This window comes from Bombus bifarius, unplaced genomic scaffold (genome assembly GCF_011952205.1).
Source record: "Bombus bifarius isolate JDL3187 unplaced genomic scaffold, Bbif_JDL3187 scf7180000009243, whole genome shotgun sequence".
Taxonomy (NCBI): Eukaryota; Metazoa; Arthropoda; class Insecta; order Hymenoptera; family Apidae; genus Bombus; species Bombus bifarius.
The window spans coordinates 3,660,335-3,681,228 of NW_022884989.1; the positions used below are offsets into that span (position 1 = coordinate 3,660,335).

The window sequence follows — 20,894 nt, forward strand, 5'->3', positions numbered from 1 at the left end:
TGGAGAACGGTTGTGCCATCAAACCGGAAGGCATCTCCCGGAGGGCGTTTATGTCGCCAGGCGACATCAGTCAAACCGACATGTTACTTTGGTCGACGCGTTATCGTGAAAGGCAGGTGGATGGATAGGGAAAGATGGAAGGTGAAAGAGGGGTAAGAGACACTGGAGAGCATCAGAAGAGGGGAAGTGACGCTTGAACCAGAGGAGGGGACGTGAAAGGAGAAAGCTCTGACTATTCCCAGGTGTAGTCGTGCTGTATCTCATTCTCGAAGCGAGCGTCAGGTCGACTGAGACGACGGTATGCCGCTCGTATCGAATTTGCGTCGTATTTGCTCGAGTAAGGCGACGAGACGACACTTTCTTCCGGTTCCTTCGGCGTCGTTCCTCTACCATCGTGTCGGGAGTTGCACGATAGTTGTTATGACGTGAACGTTTTACCAACTAAAGGGAACACGCTAGTCTTTTCTCTCGGCAGCTGTTGACCCTCGATTCCGGAAATTGGTCGACGTGTTACGTAACTGGTAGGATAGGATTCGTTTTACGGAAATTATTTATAGAAATGAAATAGCTGGCACGTTTGTGATTGTGTTTCTGGAAATGAAACGATCGTGGCTTTGTATCATCAGCCTTACAAATTTCTGACATCTTACAATTAATCAAGTTACGTTCTTGATTGAAAAAACATTAGTATAATATACAGTACTCTGTATCGTTAAACATATTGTACGAAAGTACATGAAAGAAGAAGTACTTCATACTGAACCTTTGCTACAATCTGCTGTGATTACATCGTTCCACGACCAACGTGTTAAATACTTTCTCTACTAATTCTAATAACTTCTAGTGAAGTTACTTGCTTAATTACACGCCAATTGTATCTATCCTTGTGATTTACATACTCTCGTACAAGCTAGCGTGTCCTCTCCTTGATAAAACTCGCGCATATCTCGCGACTTTTGCCGCGAGAAACGCGTCTATAGAAATCCAGAACAAACACAGCAGCGTAGCACGGAACGGAGGTGAGCCGCCTCTCAAGAACACCCGTCAAAACGTTTTCTATCCCAGTAACCGGCGCTGTCCCACTTGACAGGCGAGGGCGCACCCCCATGACCGGCTGGCTGGTCCTGAATTTAAAGCTACACGCCACTGTCGGCGTATAGACGATGGGACAAGGGAAGAGGGCGAGGATCAGACGACTGGAAAGAGAGGTAATGAGGGTGCAACGATGTGAGACGGGACGAAACAGAATGAGAAAGACAGACGAAGAAAGAGTGAAAGAGGGTCAGGTGGAGGGGGAGTGTAAAGGAAAGAGGAGAGTGGGTGTTCGAGAGGGCAAGGCGAAACCACCAGCCATCGACCCCGAGAGTCGGGTTCGAGCTCGTTATATTCTCCTACAGGATGCATCCGCGTCTCTGCATCACCATGCAATTGCACGAAAGCGGTAGAGGGGCAGGGACGCACATTCACCCGCAGCCCATCGTGTACCGTTACTATCGTGGACACGTAGCACATAGGTCCTCCTCGTGCGCTCGTGTCATTGAACGTGCCACGCTGCTACCACCTCGGTCACGGCTAATGTGTATCCGTGTAGTCGCGACGAAAATTATATATACACTTCCGCCTGTAAGTTGGGATAATCGATAGTTTCATACGAAACGTAACGAGCAGCGTTATCAAGGAACGATTAATCGATTTGAGCTTTGTGTTGATGAATTTGCAACAGCAGAAGCTTAGTTGTATAAAGAAACAGCTAAGTATGTAATGGAATTTTAAGAACGTAGTATAGAAGCTTAGACTTCCTTATAGTACACGTATATTAAAAATATAATAAATATGTAAGTGGGAAGAGTGTTTTGTCTGACTTGTAGACAGTGTTACATGTAAACGGGAGCGCGTGCAGAATTACGTTGCGATTCGTCGACTTCCGGTATACCATAACTCGGTCTGTTCATTGAAAGTAACTTGAAATCGTTGGGAATAAAACTGTTTTTCGAGGTGAACTTCGTTTTCATGGCAGGGGGCGGAGGGTACGATTTTAAAAATTGAAGCAGGATCGTATTCGGTGCGTGCGCTCGTTGAGATTTCAGCGTAATGGACTCTGTTAGCGACGACGATTGTGTGAGTGTGCTTGTTCGTGGATGCACTGCTCGAAAATTGGAAACGTTATTTTATTGACCAAAAATACGAAACGCGTTTTCTAAATCGGGGAGAAGCCAGGCGAGTACGAAATATGGACGCGATTAGATTACAGCGATGAACGTCGAGCTACAGTTCTACGTGCATCGTCGAAACGAAAATTTGTAACTATTTCGAAATTGCTCGAATACTGCGATTACAAAGGGGATCTTAATTGGTCGTTCTGAAGCAAATCCGTATAACGAAATGACCTACGTATGCACATGGGAAGCTCGATTCAAAGACCAAAACCATTTAAAATGATTTTGTTCGCTTTAAGTTTGATTCTTTATACTCGATATTATATGAGAAGATCATCTCGCGTCGTGGTTTTTGTTTCAACCTGTATACGTCTATCTAAAGGGATAGCAAAAGCAAAAAAAAGAAGGAGGAATTAGAATTGTAGGAAAAGCGGCCACATTTTCTTCTTTATTCCCGTTTTCCACTATAAAGACGAGGGCAATAGAAATTTAGTATTTGGATCGATACTTTTAAATGACATTTATGTCTATATATGAGAAAAAAAGGCGAGAGCGAGTAAAATAGCCGAAGCTTTAATCGCCGCAGGAATAATCGATATACTCGTCTGTAGGACGACGCTATCAAATTGCTGTTACATTTTTGGAGAACTTTTCTTCTATCTCGGGCTGACCTGTTTCTTTTGCATGCACGCTTTTGTCATGGCCTCGATATTGTCGTACGAGACGCAAGTATTCCTAAAAAAGTAGTCTAACGTTTATTTTTTGAAATAGAATTGATATAATAGATTGAAATAGATTGAAATAGATTTAAATATTTCTTGAAATGGAATTGATTTTAGATTTATTTTATACATTACGATCTTACGATACGTTTTGTATATTACGATCAAATATTCTTCGCTTTTTATAAATTATACGGTAGGAGTAGAGGTTAATATATACTATTAATTAGCAACGATATTTCCATATTCAAATTTCTTCTTTAATTGGGTATCGAAAAATTAATTTTTGACCTGTATATTTATATTCAGAATATTCATAAGGCTCGCTGAGATTTTTCACGAAATGAACAGGGAAATTGCAAATAAATCACAGTGCCTGTTAAATAATTTTGAGAATTGTTGGGAGATAATTTAAGAAAATTGGGAATAATTTTGGGCAATGAAAGGATCAACGATAATTACTCCATTTCCATTATTAAACCTAGTTATAGTTATCCTGTTAACCTAGTTATCCCTTAACCAGAGTTTCGTACGGATCAAGTAAACTATAATGCAAATATGTTTTAAACCAAAAGAATTGCATACCGCGCTAATATAATATATCGTATCGTCAAAGTAGAAATTTTCAATATATCCGTCAGTTTGATTTTCGCCAAGATATCGACCGTCTATCCGCTCTTTGCTCCCACGATAATGCGCATTCATCAAAGGAAGGTCGCGTGGTCGTTGTAAACAGATCCCTGCGGTATTCGCTGCTTTATCGCAAAATTACATTAAACGGTGCAGCACGATAAATGTGGGCAATTAATCAGCGGCAGTAGCCATCGAGCTTTCGAGATGAGTGGCAACGATTTTGAAATGCAGTTTCTTAATTCGCCAAGGGAACGAGCGAACGCGGCGGTGGTTCATTTTTTGAAAGGAACGACAGATACGTTGCCCGCGAGGAGTGTGCTACCGTATGAATATTAAATGACCGAGGCGTGCTGGACCGCCTCCGTAAACAGTAAAACGAGACACGGAGGAAAAGCTTGAAGAAAAGATGGTCGATGGAGGGAGAGGGCTGACCAAAGTGTGTCCCTTTTGCCATCTCGTGTTTGAAACTGTTACGTGTAATTTTCCAGGAAAATTTCCACGAAATCTTCGTGAAGATTAAATATCGGTTTAATTTCGGATATTATAGAACTATGGAGCTACGAGTTAATCGATAGCTGTACTATAACGCGAAACAGATTTATTGAAAATTGAAATGGATCTGATTGCATGAATTCCGAATATTGATTCAGCTTTAGAAGAATTAGACAAACGTATCAAGAAGTCTCATTTAACGTGAAAAGCTTAAATGCCTATACACGCACACAGATACTTTTACAATCTTAAATCGTAAATCCAGATCATTTTCAAATTTGTGTTTATAACATATAACATCGCCTCGTAAATTCCTATCTCACATAATACTCAAACTTTGATCGCTTAACATCGCAACACAGAGCAACATATCCACATTTCGAAGTACATAATCGTAAATCTACTCCAAAGTCTCCATTCACCGTATCGTTTCCAATAAACAAATTTGCGAAACTTTCGCGGTCGTTTTATCTCTGAACCAGACGCATCCTTGTCGAAGGATAATTTGGTGCAACGAGATGGAGTTTAAAAAAAAAAGGATATGGTTTCTGGTCGGGCTCGACTCCAAAGTTCCAGTTTCCGAGCAGGTTAACGAACGAGGAGGCTTCGGCTTCTCGGCGTGGCATAAACTCGTGTCTTTTCGATGAACGAGGAGGGAATAGCCTCCCCTAAACCCTACAGAGACTCGGGATGGTTGCAGGGGTAGGGGGTTAATGGATATCGAGCGAGTCGTGCCAGCCCGCTCACCGTCTCCGTTTCACCCTCTTGTGTTCCTCCTCCTGTTCCCCTTCCGCTCGTTCGGGAGCTTCTTGAAGACTACGAGAGGAGGACGAGATTGTCGAGACTGCTGTTCGCTGGGTAGTTGCTTCATCGAGATCGCGGCACATCGGTACGTAACGATGCACCCGGTCACCGGCCGAGCATGATAAGGAGAGGGTTGGAAAAGTAGGTGTACACGATGATGAACGCGTGTGCGCGCGTTCCGTATACATACAGTACGTGTACGACGCCCGAGAATTCCTCGCTTCGTTCCCTGCTACGCTTTGATCTATGGCGTAATCTGCGATGCGTGAGGAATTTGCAGAACGTCACGTAGCCGATAAGGAAATCGTCCAAGGGGAGATAGAGGATGCGCATGGAGAAAATAGCCGCGAGAATGGGGCAGTTATGAACGAGCTTGCGAACGACCGTGATTTCTTGCTAGAAACGAGCGTGTTAAAGAGGCAAACACGTTTCTTGCTTCGATTAAAGCTAGATAGTTCGTATAATCGAGAAATTCTTATTAGTCTTGGGATGCAACGAGCTATGTACGACGTTTGCGATCGCGTAACGGCGATCGTCAGGTCGGTATATGTTGTGCATTTTGAAAGGAAAGGAGAGGATATCCGTAGAATCTATGTATGCCAGTTCGAAATCGTAAGGTTTCCGTTTAATCTATTTTGGGAGGAAGACCATAAGATGGTGCAGCGGAAATGAAGATTTTGGTATTCTAGTAATCCGTCGACTACAGCTGTGTGATATCGTCATTTGCGATGGATGGCCGCATTAAATGGCGCGTCTACGCACAAAACGTTGCAAACATGCTGAAAGCATCGGGAAGAAGGATAGATACGTAGTGGTGTACGAATGTGTATTGCGGAGGAATCATCGGCCGTGATGATTCGTGTTCGCGTGCACCGGGTGCATTCGTTAAATTGCAGAGAAAACGGTTGAATTATTCAGAAATAATTCGAGGGAACCACGGCAATAGCCTTTAGTGAATTATTGCCAGGAATGGAACAGTGGAGAGGTCGTTTGTTTTACTACTGGACGAGCGCAAACTCCGCGACGAAATTATTCGCTCGGACGTAACCGTGTTCGCGGACGATATTCCCTTTCTTTCTCTTTTTTCCTTTTCCTTGATTCTTCTTTTTTCGATAAAATGCCCCGCGAAATGACCCGAAAAATAGAGCAACTACCGCGTGGCCTGCATCTTTCTCCGAATCCATTAACTTTATGGTAATCACGTTATCTTGGACTAATGCACGAACAATTTTTTACACCTCTTTTTTCTCCTTTTTTTTTATAACGTGTCAGATGTCGGTGCGACACTGCGACTACTGATGTTCCACCTTTGGTCGAGCGCCGATAGAGAAGTTGAATTAAAATAGACGTAAAAATATATATACGTACTTTATATAAAATATCAATATGAACATGTATTTTAAATAAGAATTATATTATTTTTTTTTTTAAATGAGATATAATACTTTCGTACGAGGAAATTACTTTGTCAAAGGACTATTTGCAAGTCAACGGTTATCGGGTTCGTTATTTTGATTTTATTATTTATTATTTTATATATTTTAACGAAAATACACTATTTCATTAAGAAAGATTTGAATGATCTTGGGATCGTAGAATACATTGTTTTCTTACAATATTTGTCTAGTTTGAAACACATACGTTCATTCAATTTTACATTGATTATAGATAATTTTATCATCGGTATAACTCGATCAAAGCGTAATAACCAGAAATACAGACTGGTAGCGAGAAGGCGATTGCAATCGCGTGATATAATTCGTAAAATCGACGGGCGTCTTTATCCCATTCCGTTCTATCCGTTCGTTCCAAGATATCCTTGCGTTTCTCTAAACTGGATTAAGACGCGCCGCGGACTTCAATTTCCTAGGAGGAAAATCGAACTAATCAATTTTCCAGGAATGAGAATCGATCAGCTTTAACGTTGATTTCCGTTCTACGCTCCACCGAATTCACGTCCAAAGATCGTTCGTAATTTCGTCGTTGATTTTTCGTTTACGTATCCATCGTCTCGTTCACAACTTAATGTTTAACATAAAATCCGCCTTTGTCGTGTAACCGCTTCAGCGTCAGAAGAATACGCCGCTGTTGTTGCTCCTGGAGAGCGTCAATCTGTTTATGTGGCCATTTTCGCCCACTTTATGAACTAAATACAATAAGACGTTATCAACGATAACATAATGGAGAAACTACAATGATAAAGGTGTTCCTGAAGCCTTTCAGCCTGTTAATGTGACCATCTTCATACGATATGATGACATCAACGATGATTGATAATAAAATATAGAAGTTACAATAATAAAAGTCGTACAAATGTAAATTGCCTGTAAAATATTCATTGTATCGTATCGAGACGTAGAAGTTGGAATACAATACGGACAGCAATTACTTTACAGAGAGATTTTTTCTCGTTGTAATAATGTAACGTGATAAAGTGAAATGATCAACGTACATGCTGCGATATGATGTTACGCTATTATTAATATTGCGACGATAAATCAAAAGCTCACTAACGATCCGACCCAAGAATTGTTAATTTCTCGATTTATAAAATTTTCTCCTTAATATTTTTAAAACGCGATAGCACGGGCGTGGATCTAATATGGAGATTCTACCGTAATTAATTTTCCAGAAATAAGAATTTAAAGTGGGGTTTGACGCGAATTTCCATTCTACGCTCGACCCAGTTCGCCTTGGTACTTAGACCATCGATCTTTCGTTTTTTATGGCGTTGTTCACGATCCTCTGCCCAACGTAAAATCCGCCTTTGTCGTGTAACCGGTCAAGCGCCAGAGGAATAGATGCGCTGCTGTTGCTGTTCCGGAAGTGTCTCAGACTGCACGGAACACGCCTCTTACTTGTTCGTAAGTTCGTATTAGCTCTAAGCAAGAGCTGTCGTACTTCTCTCGTACACGCAGTGTTTATTAAATTTTCACGTAACCCGGCGTAGTTCGCCGCCTCGTAGTCGAACATTCTTCTGATAATGGGATTTCAGCCGATCAACTTCCCTCCACTTGTTTCGATGGAAACTTCGAAACTTCGGCTTTTGTAGGTTGCCGCATCGTGCACCAGATCGTCGCTTGTTCGTCTTATTTCGATGCATTGCCAGAATGTAGGCTAAGTTAAGGTGAGTAGGATAGTACAGAGTTGGGACAACGATGCCACGGTGAAGTGAGAACATCTTTACATACCGATGGAATTGAAATGAATTTTAACGCGAACCTGTGAATTTCTTTCTTTCTAGCTAGAGCTTAGGGTTATTAGCATTACGTTAGTTAACTATGAATTTTATATATTTTGTCTTGGGAACCGCGATAGGTTGAAATATACTGCATAACGTTTAATTTTTGCGAGATACTCTGCGTGTTGTATTTGTGCACCTTTCTGTGACAATATTATTCAAGTTATTTCTATTGTTGACAATTTTTCAGTTCATGAAATTTGTCTTATTTTAATCGTACTAGAAAATGTGGGTCACCGATAACCACCGTAGCAGCTAACGGTGGAACGATTATAATTCAATAGTTTTCTTTAGTTTAGTTGGTTTAGATTTTGCGGTAGCGATTGGAGTAAGCGATTTAAACTGTATTTTACATAATCTTGTAATGTCAGGACACAGTTTATGTCCTGAGTTTATGTCTGAGTATGAAATCTTCTGCATTCGCGTAAAATATTGAAAACATCGTAACAATAAATGCTTGATGGTTATATACATACGTATTTGTTTTCTTTGTTAGAAGTTTATGGATTATTCTACAGTACATTATGTCACAAGGATTTTTTCATTTAACGATGATTTCCAATATTGGAGTTCCTCAATGATTTCAACCTCTGATTTTTAAATCAAAATTCCAGTAAAATTGATATGGAAATCAGTGAAGCTAAATTTCTTTATAGAATGGAACATATCTTAGCATTTTTCAATCGCTTAGTATGATATTGGAAAAATTATGTAGCTGCGTTTGAGAGCCACAAAAGAAAGTTGATAGGTCACGTTTTTCGTTTTTTATAGAGAAGCAATTTTAAAATTCAATATGCTTCCGACCAATCTCTGTGTTGTGAAGATTCTCTTTCTATTTGATTTACAGATTAAATATCACTCTCCCGAATATTTTAAAGATATTATTTGTCATAATACGAATTATTTTTATAAATTTATGATTTTTAATGAATTTATCAAAATGTTTAGCTTTTCAACTGTGTTATATATTAAAATAATGTAACTTTGATTTTGCTATAAAACGAATGCGTCAAAAATTCTACTTATTAGTATATTACCTGCTCTGATAAATTTTTCCTAATTAATAATTTTCCTGATAATGTTTAATTAATAATTTTTTGAATTAATAATTCCTAAATCATTTTTTCGACCTCGCTATCCCTTAAATAGAAAAAACTGTTGCAAGGAATATCTTGTTGCAAGAGTAAGAACTCGTCAATACAAACCGACCAATATATCTTCGAAATTCCTACTTTCCTCGAGAAAGAAAGAAAAGAAAGAGAAAAATCTCATTTTCCCGAGTAATCGATTGCCCATTGATTCACAGCAATTTCATTTGACACCAATAAAGCCCATACGATGAATTAAAGAATTGACCGGACGAAGTACAATTGTACAGCACATGCGGTGCAGTGGCGAAGAGGGGCGAAAGGCACAAACGCACCGCTAATGACAGAACAATAGAGTAAAAGGACACGAGCGTTTAGCGCGGTTCGCGCCGGCTATTTCAAGTTTACATTTGAATTTTTCAACTCTGACAAATCCTGTGTGTTTAAAGGGTGGCCGAGGCGCTGTGTTTGCCTCGCTGAAAAATTTCATCGATGCTGCATCGGCGATAGAGCATCGGGCGTCGCGACAAGAAAAAACGACGAAAAAAGGGGAAAATCGAGGGGAACGAGAACAGGTACGCGTGGAAATGCGTTCGAGCTGTTTAGCGTATCGTTTATTCACCGATACGTGACCGTCGTGCAAGCCGCTCGATCGAATTGCATAGATATTGAACACGTCTATTTGCCGGTGCGATTAAAGTAGCCCGCGTGACGCTCGTTGCGCGACTAAACGTACGCAAACACGTTTATCGTGGAATAATTTAGTAGCTGGTAACGTAACGTGCACACACGTGCGATACGTGGCTAGACTAACGCCATGGTCCTACTGGGATTCACGTTGAGTATCACATGCACGCGTGCACATTTCTAGTCAGAAGTGAACGTTAGCCTTGTCTGCTCATGTTTATTTGACCATTTGCGTGTACATACTGCCGGAATTTGGAATTTAGGCTATTAAGATACTAAGTAATTAATTAGCCTAGTCTTCGAGCAATGGAAAGTTTTTCATATTCTTGTTTTATCAAGGGTACCGTAATTCAGTGTCTTGAAATTTTAACGTTTCTATATATTTTAAATACCAATACTTTCCCGCGATGCGCCTCATGAAATTTTTAAATCGTGTCGTAAGACATATAAATTGATAATTGGATAGCATAGTTTGTTTTGACGACAAATTCGATACTTGTTAATCCATAGGTAAAATGTAAATTTTGATATGTTCGTGGTTTGTTTATTATTGGTTTTTCGGGTTTCGTTCGTGTTATTAATATGTTGCGTCCAGTTTCCACGTTTCTTGAACGCTCATCGTTTACAGTTCACTTGCTCGGCACAATTTTCAAGTAACTGAAAATGTACAATAAACGTCGAGGCGACGAACAAGCTTCAAATGGTATTATTATAACGAAAGAGAAAAAAGAGGAAGATTAATCAACGATTAACGAGAAATTCTCTTTGAAGATATAAAGAACTCTTTTTGTTCGTTAAATTTATCGGTAAGAAGGACAATGTTCATAAAATGGGATCAAGTGTCGTTTTTGCAATTTTTACCTTATAATCTTAAAAATAATAACAGGAATATCTGGCAACGAGCTTCCAACTTAATTCCTCTTTGATTTCAAGTAACTTTCGGTCTTTCAAGAATTACGTAATAAAATGTAAACTATGAACGTGCTAACAATTACAAGACTTATTATAGAACAAATTTTGAATTTTAGATATAACACGAAAATTTGCTTTTAATTACTGCTGTACACGTCAAAAGTAAACGATGTTTTTACGATCGCTACCGAAAATCTTGAAAGTTTTGAAGCGTGATTCTTGGAAATTTAATCAACGCTTCGTTTTCGCGTTATACGGGACTCTCCCTCGTCGCCGTCACCGGAAGAGACGTAATGTCGGAAGGCGCGATGCAATTTGCACGGCTCGGAGTCACCAATTGGCCATACACTCGGGACACTTTTGTCGCTGATACGTGTCGTTGATTCAACGACCCATAGCGATTTTATCGAGGACATAAGTAGTTTGTAAGAGGAGGATCGATCGGTTTTGTATTCATTATTTGCATTCCTACTCGCGTGTTCTCCTCTTGTGTTCTCTGCTTCAATTCAATATTGTATTGATTCCGATATCGTATTTTTTCTCTGGATGACTCAAGCAATGTGAGCGATTATTTAAATAAATTTAAAAAGTTAGAAGATTTTTTTTGAAATTGTTATTAAGTATTATTTGTAACGTCATTTACTGAAACGTTCTACCATTCTCTAGTGGATCTTATTACTAATTCTGTATTTTTATTTATCACTTGTGCCAATACGCGTGCCAATTTCTTGTCTCGTAGCATCAAGTCTCATGTGTGACAAACCACATAAACAAGAATTTAATTTCAATTTTAATTTAATATATTAGATACATCTAATCTAATTTACACGTGTCAGTACTATTGCACTCGATTATTGTCATTTAAAATTCAATCACTCAAGCTCTCGTACCAAACACTTATTCCCACAAGATATACAAGAGAAAAAAGAACCCGGAGAAGAAGAAGAAATAAGAATTTCGATCAAATAACTCATACACCGTCGCTTGTAATTAATCAAACGGATTTAAAGTCCATGCATATCGCTCGATTAATTCCTTTTTTTCATTGTTGCAACAAAGAATCATATTGATATATTAACAATAGCGAGAATTCTCTTACTCAGCTCTTGTAACAGAAACGAAGTAAAAGACGGTTTAAATTAAAAGTAAAGTACGGTTTAAATAATTGGAAGCTATGTTGTACAATTTTTCAATTAACCTATCATTCGCGCGAACCTAACCTAATCCCTACCAACCTAAATAATACCGTCTCTTGTCGCTATGAACACCGGGTAGGAAAACGACAGGAGACTCGCGTTTGGTGCAATTTCCTTCCTCGAAGAGAGTCGCGGGCAGCCGAACTCTGCTTCTCAAAGGTTTGACCCGGTTGATACGATTACGGGTCGCCGTTTAAATTATCTTTTAGTGTCCTGGAGCCGGTAAAGTGGCCGGAATAATGAGCTCATTACCGTGCAAATTAGCTGTGCGATTCGTTGGCTCAGTCAAGGACGACGATATTACACGATGGTCGACGATACAAGTTCGAGAACGTTGCCAAGGAGCTCCATTGAAAAACGAGAGCCCGTGGTGAAGTACCCCCACGCGTGTCACGGGGGTGCAGTCCGTGTGTACTTGCACTCGCCTGTGTATATCCTCTTTTTCCGTAACAGGAGAAAGAGAGAAAGAAGCTTTTGTCGTGTTCACCGAGCGTCGATGAAAAGCAATCCCGGCGAATGAAAATAAACGGGTCCGGCCGACCACTCGACGAACCAACTGGCGTGCGTGTTACGGTTGAGAGTTTAAAGAGGGTTGGATCGGGGGTTGAATCGGGGGGAGACGAAGGAGCACGTTCCAAGGCGGCGCAACACGAGGGCGGCAGCGCCAGCCAAGCTTCGATGTTTCACCCATGGTCGATCAGGAAATTGGCTCTCCTTTCGTCGTTTTATCGCGCGTAAAACTGTGACGCCTCTAACCCTGGTGACGACTTAATTTACCGGCACAATGCTTAGACCCAGCGAGAATTTCAACTCTCTTCTCCCTTCCTCTATTTCTTTTACCTTCGTTCGTTCTTGTATCTTTGCTACTGTCGCAAAGTTGCTGATTAATGGGTTCGAAGATCATTGGATCTTACCAATCCCCTTTGGGGTTTATTCCGACAGTTTCCATCATCTCTTAGAGATTGGTTATATCTTCCTTTTTTCTTTCTTTTTAATTAGTATCGTTCATTAATTGTTGTTGTATTTTTACGGTTGAAGTAACCGGTTGGCATCGCCAGCAATCATATTAGTTACACGTTGGGACGTATACACGTTAGGTTAAGTTAAATAACTTAACGCGTTCCAAGGATTTAAAGACGCCTGCATATGGCTCCAGATTTATAGCCACCTATCTTTGTTTTATTGTTCGTCTTATTTTTGCAAGTTTATGATGTTTGCTGTTTCATTGGCGAGGCTCTTGCGGGCTTTAATAATGATTCCAATGAAGGAGAATAAGTATTCGCAATCTTAATCGCTTCAAACGAAAGTTTAATCTTTTACGGCTATCTACCGGTGTGAAACTTTCCCTGAACGGCTACTCGTGTAGGAAAAATTGCGAGGAAGCTCTTTTGCAAGTTAGAGAGGAAGATTCTTACTGTAAAGAATCTTCGTCCGAAGTTTTGAATCGTAGATACCTGTGTAGCGCGATCCAGGGATCTTAAATACACAACGAAGATAATTTACTGAAGTAGACTATTAGGAAAATGTGGAGAGAAAAACGAAAAAAAGACCTTTTAACCTAATGTCCAAGTAGAAACCTCGCGCAGTATTAAAAAATTATTGAAGCAAACGTCGTCTATTCTTATCTGTTTATCTTTTCTTGTTTAATCTTTACAGCAGGTATTTCGATCAAAAGTACTGTAGACGACACAGAAAATTTGTGGTATAAAAGTCTAATGTTCGATAGAAAAAATTTGAAAATATTCCTCTTTCATAATTAAAGAGGTATCTTATTTGAGCCTCAAATTCCTTCAACGTTTTACCACATTTCTTAAATCTTTTTCTTGAAATACTTCAGCTTAATAAAACGTGCGATAATATGAAGTAGGAATAGGCAACGTTGGAATTTGGGTTAACCTTGACGCCTTTGCTCACATTTTTACATTAGGTAACAGAAAGGCAAGAAAAAAGAATACAAAGAAAATACGGCAAGAAAAAAAGGAAAAATCAAATTTGTTATATTCACGAAGAAAGGGAAGAATTTCATGATGACGTGATATGACGCGACGTGACCCCAGGGCGTAGCATTTCCCGGCAACCAGCCGGAACCATCAAGAACACGGGAAAAGAACAGCGCGGGTATCCGTGGGCAGACTTTAAAGTAATAATCCAGAGACGAGGAACGAAGTAATTTCAATTGTAAATGCCCGGGTGCGGCTAACTTTGTTCGCTAAGGAAAATAGCCAAGACGCGGACCTTTCTTCCCATGATCAACCAGGATCAGAAGTGACAGTCATAGATTCAGTTCTAACGTGTTTAAATCGCTTTTCATTCTTGTAACGTGAAAAACACCAAAATGAGGAGGAATAAAACTAGTCTTCGAACTTGATTTATGGCTTTACATTTTCACGATCGCTAACGATAAATTTGTATTAGCTTACTTGTAGTAATTATTATACAATAGGCTGACCACTATTAACATGGGAATATTAATTATTTCAATATCTGAAAAATTTTGTTGACAGAAAATTTGGGTTACATCGGTGATTACGGTAATCCATTAAAAGAGACTAATTTTGTTCGATTGTTCTTGATCAATACACGCATGATTTTCCCAGATTTTTCTCGCAACAGTGTGAGTATTGTAGGAATAAATATATTTTATCGTAGCGGAGAATAGTTGCATTATGATGTTAGTTAGTAGTTCATTTGCATGTTTGATTATCGATTATTAAAGGTAGTTGAATTTGATTTGCATAAATACAATGATCGAGTGGATGCAAATTGGCACGTTGGTATGATTACGAAAGTACGATGACCGGGAATGAAAAAGCCATATGTATCTTTTCAACTGCAATTTTTTTTATTTAATTAACTTCTTAGTTTTATCGAAACAAAGCGCATATGAGTTTGTAGAATATTTGATTTGCCATTTATTAATAAATAAGTTAAACACGTTATTCGCTGAATAAACTTCAAAACTTATATCCTTAGAGATCGAAGAATTCTCTGACCCATATGTTTAACATACTTCGTAACAAGTACTTTAAAACAGTACTTTAATACTAATTGGTATCAATGTCTGTTCCCATGTGTAATTCGGGTTAGAAACTCATTGCGTGAGCGTAGCTCTTGAATTACGTTGTTTTCTACTTCAAACACTGTATCTTATTAGTAGAATAAATGTAAGTAAATACGTGCACCAATCGTGAAATTTCTTTTCACGTATATTTATAATTATCGAATATTACTTTTTACGCAAAAATGTAACGTCAAAAACAAACAGTAATTTGAGCAACGCGGGATCATCAAGCAACACTTCGTAGAAAAGCGAATATTATTATTCCTCAGTGAGATGAACTTCTTTAAACTGGAAAATATTTGTCAACAAAAATTGTCACGGAATCATCGCGGACACAAATTGTCACGGACTGTAGATATTTACGCAAATACATGTTTTTACGAAAACAGTTAAAAAAAGTTGTCAGAAAATTGCTTCGCCTATTAAATATTATAACAAAAAACTGTATGTTAGATACTTCGTAGAATTAAATTCCACGCAATGTATGCATTACCTTCGACATCACGTAACATTCAATAAATGAGAAAAAATATGTACATTGACAAAAAAATACGAACCGAAAATACTAAGAGAATAAAAGATATAATGGAAATAGAAGGCTATATAATTTCTATAAATGTGCAATGTTTGCGAACATGTAGAAGACGGGAGATTGTTTAGACGCGTTCGAAACGAAAGCAATGGAAACGAAAAAGAGGCATCGACCGATGGCATAAGAATAAAAACATCTGTCGTGGTTGAGTTTCGTATGTCGCGATGCGTTTGAAAATCTCATTTGCCTCGACGATGTTTTTTTTCTACCTTACTGGGACCATAGACAAACAGTTATGCATATCCGTTCTATATTTTTTCAACGATGCGAGCAAAATTGAAACGTGCTTTGCGAGATTGAAGGAAACGAATGACGTGGAAGGAATAAAATTAGACACGGAAAGGGGCAGCGAAAGAAGATATTATGACTCGCAATGGCGAACGTAAAAGTTTCTCGTTCGCGACGATATCGGAAACGGGGAGAAGGAAATTCAAGAAACAACTGTTGGAATGAACGATGGAAAAAAGGACGATACTCAACCTGGATGAATATTGTGCTCGATAGGAAAAGTAGATACTTATGTATTTCAATTGAAAATTCCTTTATCCGGTTAAGCGAAAAGAAGGGATGAATTAAAAAAAAAAAAAAAGAACTGCGTAGTAGAAAGTAGTAAAGAATTCCGCACGACGAAGAGAATAATAAAAGAGATAAAACGATAAGAAACAGAAAGTTCTAAGGAAATTTTAGGAGAAATGCAAGTGAAGTGCAGTAGCGTAGTAAGAGAAGTGCAAGTACAATAAAGTGGGATTTATATGCATATGTATATATTAAACTGATACTTGGAAATCAAGAAAGTTTTTGATACTGACAAGCTTCTTAACAAGTTCCAAAGAATATTTGCAACGTGCTGCATCTTAATACATATTTAATGAGCCAAGGTTAAATGTTCTAGTGGTAGTTATAGACGTCACCTTATTTTTTAAGGTACGGTCATGTACCTTGTAACTTGGCCATTAACGATCAACGATAAAACAATTCGGAAAACGTATTTCCTGGGTTTCTTACGAGTATCTCTTTTTTTTTTAAATGGAATAAATAAACAACAGAAAGATAGATGAAATTGCCAATTCAACTCTTCAACGAGACACTTGAAACTTAACAAGATTTAGATACCATCGAGCATTTTTACATAATTCATAAGAAAGAACATTTCAGTTTAGTAGGTGATTTAAGATTCTTCTACAGTATCTTACTACTCATTTCGTTTCGTGCTTATTGAAATTGAATAGCAAAAAATGTCATAAGATTACCAGTGTATCTTTAACTTCTTAACGCGATAAGAAGAAACGGCGAGGAAGTATTATCGAAAATAGCACGATCAACTAGAAAGGAGTGAAACATTCAGCGAGAATCGAGAAAGAGTTCCGGACGATAATATGGATCGAATTAAATTGAATATGCTCTCGCTAAACAGCAGGGATATGTTGAATTGAATTTGGACGGAAGCACCGGCTGTAATTCGATTCACGAACGTCTAACTGAAAAGCACGCTACTAGCACTCTATTTTTGCTATTCGACAAAGGAATACGATGATTGCATGGTTTCTAGGATAACAAGGGAAGAAAATATAAATAACATCGTACAATGGTACCTATGTTTCCGTGCGAGGATGCAATAACGTTTGCAACTTCTACTTTGTATTCTCATTACGTGTTTCCTGCACGATTAATATTGAAACAAAAATGTCGGATGGTTGGCCAGGAAACGGAATTAATAAAACGTTACGTTTATTTCTCATTGTTACACTCGCGCAAAGTTACGGAATGCAGCCATGAACGTATGCCAAAAGACAGAATATAACACCTTTGTAAAAGTTTCGAATAATTTCGTAGAATCGGTAGAGGAGATACTTTTCTTGTAAGCAATATCAGAGAATAATTCTGATGTTGCTTATAAAACATTCGTTCGAATTACGATAATAAACGATAGTCCTTTTTTAATGATATTTTTCAACTCGCAAATTACAAATTGTCGATAGATTCTGTTGCGTAATTGGAACGAGCTTGATAACGAAACGAATGAAATTTTACAAGTATACTTTCATTTGCAAGAAGGAACTCGAGTATACTTTACAAGTATACTTTCAATATTACAAGAAGGAAGCCAATCGTCGCTCGTTATTCACAACTACTGAATCGTTGTGCAAGGAGATTCAAGTTTAGGAGAAAAGAAACATAACAGATACAGAGTCGTTCTTGTAAAGAAAGTCAATGAATTTAAACTATGATTTGTTATTTCATCCACCGTATTGACCGGGCGAGATTTAATTATACCTGACATTCGTCCACTACCACGAGTAAACAAAATTTCCTTACTGCGAATAAATTCTCAGCTTGCCTCTCCGATTGTTCTCTGCCAACAACCTACCTTCTGCATGATAAACGACAAAAACCTTCCCATGTCAACTGTCTGCAGCTAAAAAAAATTTCAGCGGAGCAAGAATACGAAAAACGTCAGGAACGGCCACGAAACGTGGGTACGATAAGCGCGAAAGTTAGCAACACGATTGCAGCGTGAGATGTCCCTTCCGTCCGGTGACGAGGGTGCTCGCAAGCGTAAGTGGTAGTTTAGAGTGTAAACGCGGTGCTACGAATCAGTTTCCTGGAGTCTATATTCATAACGAATAAGTTATTCAACCAGCCCAGGGTGTGCCTATCTGGTTGTATGTATAGGCCCGTCACGTTGTCTCGTATTATCCACATAATCGGAGAACGTGGAATGTAACCAGAGAGGAAGAGAAGGATTAAGCATAGATGAGAAAGTAAGAGAAGGAGAGAAGGTAAGAGGAGGAGAGATAGATAGAGATAGAGATAGTGACAGAGAGAGATAGAGATAGAGAGAGAGAGAGAGAGAAGGAAAGTGACAGAGCATATACCTTATCCGTATGTCTCGTACTCGTCGTTGGCTCTGCCATCTCTGCGAGAGCGCAACCCTTCAGACTGTCTAGGGATCCGTGTACAAACCGCCGGTATACTTGAGCGATAATTTTCACAGTGACTGACAGCACTCGCAGAGCCGCGTCCTGCTGTTTCCCCGTTTTTATTTTCGAGACAGAGTATTAAGCTATTTGCGTTCACCGGATCCGGTCGCTTTGTTTTTCGACAACAACCTTCCCGCTTGACGTCTCGCGATAAAGTTCGATCGATACTTCTCGTTCGTTCGTTCGTTCGTACGTTCGTTCATTCGTTCGTTCGTTCGTTCTTTTTACCGTGGAGTTATTCCGCTGGAAAAATAAACCGAGCCGACGAGAATAGGATAGAGACAGGAATAGAGGAAGAGAGGTGGCACACGCTTCGAAACTTTAATTACGCGATTTCGTTATAATTATATCATATTTGGAAACGAGCATTTTTGCGTTCTCGGCTGCTATTGCTGGCATAGACAGCCATAGGGAGAACAGTTTCAGAGTTTCGTTCCGAATCGGTAACTTCTCGCGCTTTGCAGAAGTAACTTTTACCCAGCGTTGTCGATGAACATTTCGAATTTAGTTTCGCATCGATTCGCGCGTCAGCTCGGCTTCTGACCTGCCATTTTGCCATTTCCGAGGAAACGTTGCCTTTCGCGTGACGCCCACTTACTTTCGGTCATTTCGATGCTTACGTGTTTTAAGTACGTGTACCTACCTCTCTACGATACATACGCGTAATCGTGATAAAGATCGCATTTGACCTATCGCTTAATTCAAGTAACACAGACGTATCTTACTCAACGATGCGGCAATTTAGAAGATACAAGTTACGGATAATATACCTTAATGCTAAAACTAAGTGATGTATAAAAATATCGAAGAGATCAAAATGAGAGATACACGGACGAACATATAATGTAAAGGAAGAAGCATATCCATGTACAACAATAAAAAATCGCTTTTTCCTAAAAATAAGCATATCGCCGTAAATTTGCAAAATTTCTATGAGAAGTTACGAACCGGTCGTTTAAATCAGTCTGGTAATCCTAGTATCGAAGCTAAGTATTCTTATTTCTAAAAAATCAACGTTCTTCTACATCATCGTTTTCATTTTCTCAGTTACTATAATTCGATAAAATTAATTAGAAAATGTTATATTTACGTTAAAAATTCTCATGCGAATGTCGATGGTCTCTTGACGTATCATAAGAAGATGAAACATGTGTAAAACAAATGAAACTACCACTTTGATAGTTCACATTGATATAGGGAGGATTATTTATCAGAAGTAGTAGCTGATACAGCCAGTCTTTGCTATCGATTTTATATTTTTTATATTTTTTAATAACATGGCTGACGATTTTGTGCATTTCTATTGGATCGGTAAACGTTGTCCCATAGTCCGTGAAACAACATCGATCGTTACACAGCGAAGTCGTGAGGTTGCTTTTGACATGCCGCATTCCGGAAAGAGAAAGACATTGTTCGAAGGAGAAATCATATTGCCTCGCTATATTATGCTAGCGATTTTAAAGAAAATACGATCGCAGCGAAGAAGGTCGCTGTTGCGTTGCGAATATCCGTGAAACTGTCTCTTTATATTTCCTGCTGTCTCGTGGTTTCTTCTGTCATAGGTTAATGTTTCACGTGCTTAAATCCTACTCGAGATATGCTGCTTAAAATGGTGAAAATCGCATGGAAATCCATCCAGTGGAACTCGAGATTAGCTCGAACATGCTACAGACGCTTGCTGGCAACTTTATTTTACGCTACGGATAGACAGAAGATATAGATTTTCAACTTTGACGTAGATTTACTACATTCTCTCGATCTGATCAAAGTCGCGTCAAAAGTTTGAAACGAGTAGAGGAACTTGAAACTGTTGCGAATAACGGAATGGTTAGCTGTACGATGTTTCTATTGTAATTCCAGTGAAAAGCTGTGGACAAAGCTGGCAAATCGTTAAATAAGCATCGTTTAAAATCCGAACAACAACTTTGAAAAATTGCTTGAAGTATGTAAAGAAATCGTTAAGAAACGTGGAAGTTACTTCGATGTGAAAGCGCTAACAAATAGTACGATTTCTTATCAGTGGAATCCCTCGCTGTTTTTCTTTTCCTATTTGTACGAACGTTAATGACCATATAACCGCAAAAGAGATCAAATTTATTGAAAGTAGATCTCTAGTTTTCGCGTAAAAACGCCTCCCTTGTAATCATGCTATTTTTGCGTTTATTAATCATTTATCGCATTAATGTCGTATAATATTCGAAGCGAGTCATTCATCGAGTTACAAGGTATTTTCTTTGGAACTATCGCGATTATCACGCGATTATCACGAGTTTTCGAATTAAACGTTACACAAAGACCAATCGTTTGATGCAATACGTTTTTTGAATGT

General features: G+C 38.8%; 1 protein-coding gene and 1 long non-coding RNA gene across 11 annotated transcripts in view; one reads left to right on the forward strand and one right to left on the reverse strand.

Moving 5' to 3' along the window:
* The window catches only part of LOC117214663 (Down syndrome cell adhesion molecule-like protein Dscam2), a 124,520-nt gene that overhangs the window by 98,879 nt on the left and 4,747 nt on the right, over positions 1–20,894 (reverse strand). The window lies entirely within an intron of this gene.
* Positions 1–20,894, forward strand: part of LOC117214667 — a 73,091-nt gene that overhangs the window by 13,404 nt on the left and 38,793 nt on the right. The window contains exon 3 of one of the 2 annotated variants that reach the window (XR_004488920.1): positions 12,141–12,871. The exons of the other annotated variant lie outside the window; for it this stretch is intronic. This is a non-coding gene — a long non-coding RNA (uncharacterized LOC117214667). Of the gene's footprint in view, positions 1–12,140; positions 12,872–20,894 lie in introns of those variants that run through there. 2 annotated transcript variants of the gene reach the window in all.